This window comes from Akebia trifoliata, chromosome 5 (genome assembly GCF_017979445.1).
Source record: "Akebia trifoliata isolate Shusen 1 chromosome 5, ASM1797944v1, whole genome shotgun sequence".
NCBI lineage: Eukaryota > Viridiplantae > Streptophyta > Magnoliopsida > Ranunculales > Lardizabalaceae > Akebia > Akebia trifoliata.
In genome coordinates this window covers 23,280,015-23,287,944 of record NC_141379.1, presented here as the reverse complement: position 1 = coordinate 23,287,944, position 7,930 = coordinate 23,280,015, and positions in this window count along the sequence as shown.

Sequence of the window (7,930 nt, the reverse complement as noted above, 5' to 3'; positions counted from 1 at the left end):
TCTTCATAAAATGGATAAATATTGTAGAACATCAGGAACACAATTGATGGTTGGCATGGAAGATTTTTTGTCCTAACTCCTTATAAACCTGAAATGGTCATAGTTGATTTGTGCAAGATCCTATATCCGTACATGATTACGTTGTGATAAACTTTACTAAGCTTTAATTAGAAGGATACACATACAACCGCATATGTATCAAAGGTAGGGCTAGTATTGGAATGCAAAAAAAAAGGAGACGTCTCAGGACTTCTTAGAAATCATGAGCAATGGTTGCCCCAAGAAAATCTCTATATAAGAGGGCAATATTCCCAATTAAAAGGTAGAAGAAGGAATTACTTATCTTAATCCATTTTTACTTCCTAGTTTGTGTATGATTTGACTAGGGCCCATTGGTGTGTATGAGCGGTACAAAACATGAAAACATTGTATATCAAAATTATATAACCAATCACATATCTAGTGGGAGAGGACTGGGATGATCTTTTGCACAATTCTCCAATATGTGCTAACCGATGCTCACATGCCGATTACTTTACCTGGAAGGAAAAAAAAAAAAAAAAACTTTAATCCGGTGAGAGTCATGAAAAATAATTTGTCCCCAAACTCATTTTTTAGCCCTGGTCAAAATTTGAGGTTTACTAAGATATCGTGTATTTGAATATCCTTAATGGACCTATCATGGTTCAAATCACTTACAATGTGCTTTGGGGTAAAAATATTAATATCTTATGATCTCATGAATGTTAAAACTAGTTGGCCATAATATATAATGATCACATTTATTACAAATTTTGTACATTGAAAAATGTTGCCCACATACCCAAATAAGGATCAATCCTTATGTAGTTCATGGATAAAAAGGGTTGTCTCAAAATACAATCGACTTGGATGGGACAATAATATTAACAAGGAAAAATTACTAAAAGGGCCCTGGTCGAGGGATTTTTTTCTATATAGTCCCTAAGTTTTGGGCTGTCTCTTGATAGTCCATTTAGTAAAATTTTCTTTTCTTAATAGTCCTTGGACCCCATCTCAGATTTATAATGTCCTTGAAATGCCCAAACTACCCTTCTCTTATCTTCTTCACTTAGTTAGATTTTCCATTGGCAATTGCAATCTTTTCCAACAATCTTCGATCATCAATGATGAATAAAGAATGATATTCTCTTAATTTTGAACATTTAGAAATATTTTTATTTATTTATTTTGATATTTTATTAAAAAAATGAAGAACGAAGTTGAGATTCTAAATTTTTATGTTTACATTATAACTTTTGATTTGTAACTATGATATATGTATTTTGGGTATTTCGAGGAGATTTACCAAGTATGAAAGTAACAAAAACGAAAAATAAGCAAATTTGGTTCACATTATAGTGTTGAGTTCACCATTTTTTATTGTCAAACTCACCACTTAGCATCGAGTTCACCACTTTTTTTTTTGGGTCTACTATATCATTTAATTACTTGGCATGGAACTCACCACTTAGCGTCGACTTCACTACTTTTTATTGTCTAGTTCAACATTTAATTACTTAGTGTCGAACTCAATACTTAGTATCAAACTCACCACTTAATGTCAAGTTCACCAATTTTTATTGTCTAGTTCAACATTTAATTATTATTGGGCTTGCCAAAAATTAAATGTTGAACTAGACAATAAAATGTATGTGATCGAGATTTTTTTGTTTTTTTTTTAATCGGGTTTGATACTAGATAAATCTCTTCTAAATACTCAAAATGCATAAATTATTGTTGCAAATCAAACATCATAGCCTAATCATAAAAAAATTAGAATCCCAGTTTTGTTCTTCATTTTTATATGAATCATAAACATAAATTAAAAATACATTTAAATGTTTAAAATTAAGATAATATCATTCTTCATTCATTTGTCATTCATGATCAAAGATCGTCGGAAGTGATCACAATTCCCATTAGAAAATCTTACTATGTGAAGAAGATGGGAAAAAAGTAGTTTGAGTATTTTAGAGACATTATAAACGCAAGATGAAGCCTAAGGAGTATTAAGAAAAGAAAATTTTACTAATCCGTCCAATTTTTCCTATTAACAATAATTAGAGAGAACATTGAAAAGTTTTACATGCCCCCATCAAAGAGAGATTTAACAAAAATCTTGATGTTTTTTTCTACTTACTGGTATTGATCTATATAGACATTAACAAAAAATATTCTTATCTTTATTTTTTAAGAAAAATACTAACAATGCTATACTTGTCCGTAACTGTTTACACATTTAACTAGCCAAAAGGGCAAATTGATTAATCTTGAAACATATTTATCCCATCATATTTGAATAATATTTTGAGTCTTTGGACCCCAAACCAAACTACCATTTACATTTTCTCTCCAAAAGTTGACTCAAATGTCTCTGAACCTTACTTTTCCAACTTGGCTATATGTTTTGGATAAGATTCTACAGTACCATTTATTCTAAAATGATCATAATATCCCTATTTGCAACTTATTGAGAGAAAATGACCACTATTTCTACTACATTGGTACAAATAACCAAGATGCCCTGTTTGCAATCGAAGAACTGGTTCTCTCCTACTTTATTGGTGTTCATTGTGGATCAAAATATTTATAAATTTATAAAATAAAATAAAAAATCATAAAATTCTAAACCCAAACTTGGGTTTTGTGCAGGAACAAAAAATATTGGCTTCCTAGGGATTAGCAAAGTTATTAAATTAAGGCAATCAGATCCGTTCTAATCTAATCCAATCTGTAAACCCAGGTGGAAAACATAGAAGGATCGGCCACCTTGTCTGACCCCCCACCCCCTGCTCTCTCTAAGTGGTTTGATCAGCTTGGCCAACCCCTCTATTTGATCCCACAAGGTGGTTCGACCTCCTTGGCTGACCCTTCTATTAATCCCTTTAGGTGGTTTGATCTCCATGGCCGACCCCTCTATTAATCCCTAAAGGTGGTTCGACCTCCTTGGTTGATCCTTCTATTTGCTTCCTCAAGATGGTTCAACTTCCATGACTAACCCCTCTATTAATCCCTCAAGGTTGTTCGACCTCCTTGGTCGTCCCTTCTTTTTGCTCCTCCAAGATAGTTCGGCCTCCTTGGCGGACCCCTCTACTTGTTTTCTCAAGATGTTTCAGCCTCCTTGGCCGACCCCTCTATATGTTCTCTTAAGGTGGTTTGCCTCCTTGGTCGACCCTTCTCCTCTCCGTGTTACATCTAGGTGGTTCGGCCTCCCTATGAGAGTCAACCCATCGTTCTTATATCATAAGTGGTTTAGTCTCTCCCTCTCTCAAACACTTAAACTAATTCGACCAAGTTTTAGCAATAGTAGCATCTACCTTCTACTACTACTACTGCTACTGCCAAGTTTTGTCAGCAGCAATAGTTGCTACAACCTAGTGACACTACTATTAGTACTACCACTACTATTACTACCACTTCTCCTACTTCGAAATTACTCTAAGGAGATTGATACACTAAGGGAATTGTGTAAAGCTACCCAAATAGCAACACAACAAGGTACTACAACTAGTCATCGTCTCAAATAAAATTACCCAAGTAGCAAAGGTCACTACAACACGTTTTACTGCCAAGGTAAAACATACATGGGGCCCAAAACAACAAACACAAAACTAAACTGAGTCAACCTAGGGAACTGAATAGTCATCAAGTTGAAGCAGTTACACAATTAAGGCAACACCTCATGTAAGTTACAAGAACCACGAGGAGTGGGTTTTCATTATCATCAAAGCATCATGGGCTTTTATTACCATAAATGTTAGACAACATGGTGGAGCGGTTACAACTAAATTTACTACCTCCATTAAAGATCCCTCTTATAAATAAGGAAATATCTCCCACTCAAACCTAAGGCACAAGCTACACAAAATTATCTAACAATTATTATCTTCTCTTTTCTCTACAATTTTCATCAATTACTAATTTGATTGTCAGAGGCTCTTTGGTCGATATCACAAGGGTGTCTTTTCAGGTGAAAGTCGACGGAAAAATGATCTAAAATGGGCAGAAAGAAGCTATCATACATGATGCATGATGTGTTCCTTAAGGAAATTAGTTGTACATTTTAGAAGGATCATTACACGAGCAAATTATTAGGAAACTTCACGGCAATGGTGGTTGACCGCTATTACTGGCCAAAGATGCACAAGGATGTGGAGAAGTTGGTTAGGAGGTGTCAAATTTGCCAATTTGGTGAAGGATATTCACATAACACTGGTTTGTACACTCCATTACCAACACCAGAAGCTCCTTAGGTTCATATTAGCATGAATTTTGTGTCACTTACAAAGGGGCACAATTGTTGTGGTGGACCGCATCTCTAAGATGACGCATTTCCTTTCATGTTAAAGTATTCTAGCACATGTCATTCACAAATAGATGGTTAAACAGAGGCAGTCAACTGAAGCTTGGGTAACATGTTGAGATGCCTTGTTGAGAGTGGTGTGAAGATGTGGGATTCCAACATATACCACAAGCTGAGTTGTTTTAAAATAATTCAGTGAACAAGACTATAAAGAAGACACCCTTCAAAGCGGCTTATGGACTCAAGCCTCAACATGTTCTTGATCTAGTAATGTAACCTTAAGAAGCTAGAGTAAGTAATGATGGAAATACTTTTGCAGCTCATATCAAAGAAGTTCATGAGGTGGTGAAGGCGGCAATCAATGCTAGCTTCTTAAGGTTGCAATATGGAAAGACTTTTGCAGATCATATCAAAAAGTCCATGAGATTGTAAAGGCAACGATCAATGCTAGTAATGAGTCATATGCAACAACAGCCAACCAACTTTGACAAGCAAAGGATTTTGCAGAAGGTGACATGGTGTTAGTACATTGAGGCAAAATAAATTTCCTAAGGACACCTACCATAAGTTGGAGTCAAAGAAGTTTGGACCATTTAAGTGTTGAAGAAAATTAGCTCAAATTTTTATATGTTAGAGTTGCCACCAGATTGCAAATTAGCCATATCTTCAATGTATCTGACTGTATTCATTTGAGAGGTTTGATGGAGAAGCAATTTCAATAACTGTTCAGGTTGAAGAACTTTCAAAGGCATAATCAGATGTCTTTGAAGATGTATTAGACATCAAAGAGGGATAGCCAATACATGTGTATTTTAATGAAATGGTTAGGCAAATTGACAAATGAAATTGAATGGATTGTCAAGAAGGATCTAAGGAAGATTGATCTTAGGATACATGCTAAAGTTGTGAAGACTTTCTTGTCGAAGTCGAGTTATTTCCAACCTAGAAGGATTGATGTAGGAGCATCCAAGAATTGTATAAAAGCCAAGCATACATACTAGTAGGCTTAGTTTGGGTTCTAGTTAACTTGGATTTTTAGTTTTAATATTTTTATTATATTTCTTAAATATTTTATGTTTTATGCTAGTTTTATAGATAGTAGTTATACTCCTAGTCTTTTTAAAATAGCCATGTGCCTGTCAATTGAGTTTTTAAGTAGCTTGAAGGATTATGATCAAAAGGTTAATCGTGTATTCAAGGGCTAGGATGCTAGAACTGTTATAATCCTAATATAAATATTTTATTATGAGTCTTACAATCAGTTTTTTTTTTAGTATTTTCGCCAAAAATCCGATTGTGAACTCGTTTTTGAGCGTCTTTTACCATAAAAACTCATATTTTCTTGTCCTGACCCTTTTGATTTTATTGCTTTCTTATCACGTTTTTCTGTTAATTTATTGTTGAAATTTTATCAGAAGTGAATTATTGATCAAAACAATAATATATCACAGTTTTATGCTTTTCATTTGCACCAAATATAACAACTTTGTCAATAACATGGAACGTTTCACGACTCAATTACAATGGCAACGAGCTAATCTATTGACCATCCTTTCAACATGTTCTCATTTTTTCTCAATTATTTCACATACTTCCTCATAGATAAGCCCCAATGTCACCTCTAATGTCTTTGAGTCAGAGCTTAGAGGGAGCCAACATAGGTCAAAAGGGTGTGGAATAGGTTATGACATACTTTGAGGATTCCCTCTCCTTGAGGGATCCTATGTTCTAGTGCTATACCATTGAGATACGATAACAATAGTGTTCTTATGGACGATCAAAAAGATGTTGGACATATTTCTCTATCAATTTACACATCGAGATCCCCATTTTGATCTTTTCGATCCAAGTCTTCTTCTGTACTTCCAGCTAGTGGTGTGATACTGTAGACACCTTATTTTTGCACTCGCCTGATTAATCAACTCGTCAACCCGATTGCAACGGTTCCCAATGATGGATTGATGTAGGAGCATCCAAGAATTGTATAAAAGCCAAGCATACCTACTAGTAGGCTTAGTTTGGGTTCTAGTTAACTTGGATTTTTAGTTTTAATATTTTTATTATATTTCTTAAATATTTTATGTTTTATGCTAGTTTTATAGATAGTAGTTATACTCCTAGTCTTTTTAAAATAGCCATGTGCCTGTCAATTGAGTTTTTAAGTAGCTTGAAGGATTATGATCAAAAGGTTAATCGTGTATTCAAGGGCTAGGATGCTAGAACTGTTATAATCCTAATATAAATATTTTATTATGAGTCTTACAATCAGTTTTTTTTTAGTATTTTCGCCAAAAATCCGATTGTGAACTCGTTTTTGAGCGTCTTTTACCATAAAAACTCATATTTTCTTGTCCTGACCCTTTTGATTTTATTGCTTTCTTATCACGTTTTTCTGTTAATTTATTGTTGAAATTTTATCAGAAGTGAATTATTGATCAAAACAATAATATATCACAGTTTTATGCTTTTCATTTGCACCAAATATAACAACTTTGTCAATAACATGGAACGTTTCACGACTCAATTACAATGGCAACGAGCTAATCTATTGACCATCCTTTCAACATGTTCTCATTTTTTCTCAATTATTTCACATACTTCCTCATAGATAAGCCCCAATGTCACCTCTAATGTCTTTGAGTCAGAGCTTAGAGGGAGCCAACATAGGTCAAAAGGGTGTGGAATAGGTTATGACATACTTTGAGGATTCCCTCTCCTTGAGGGATCCTATGTTCTAGTGCTATACCATTGAGATACGATAACAATAGTGTTCTTATGGACGATCAAAAAGATGTTGGACATATTTCTCTATCAATTTACACATCGAGATTCCCATTTTGATCTTTTCGATCCAAGTCTTCTTCTGTACTTCCAGCTAGTGGTGTGATACTGTAGACACCTTATTTTTGCACTCGCCTGATTAATCAACTCGTCAACCCGATTGCAACGGTTCCCAATGATGGATGATTATTCCAATACTTTATTTGTTACTAGATATGTTTCAAAAATTCGGATGAGATATCTTGAACTAACAAAACTATAGAAACCACGCTACACTAGGAAAATATAACTCCAACAATATAAAAATTATCATCTTACAGAAAAAAGAAGTTTCACGGTAAAAATCACCAAAAAATGACCAAATTACCAAAATCCCCTAACATTAAAACATCCCTAGAGACTACATTACGCTTAGGAAAACTCTTTCAAATACATAAAACAACAAATTTAAACTAAATAAATCATTTTACCAATTTTTACAAAATTCAACAAAATTACGAAAATACCCCTCATAAAGTTCACGATCATTTCGCACAAAAATTTTCATAAATGATACAAAACAATATTCCCATTGAATTCCTTACGAAAAATCGATTTTAAAATATCCTAGAACATCAAAAATCGATTTAAAACGCAAAAAGTCCTCTCCGAGGGTAAAATGATAATTTTATAATTTCAATAATTAAAAATTCTAAAATTAAAAGTCAAGATCTTAAAGTCAATCAAGTAAGACCAAAGTCAAGATCTTAAAGTCAATCAAGTAAGACTAAAGTCAAAATCTTAAAAGTCAATCAAGGGAGACTAAAAGTCAAAACCTTAATAGAA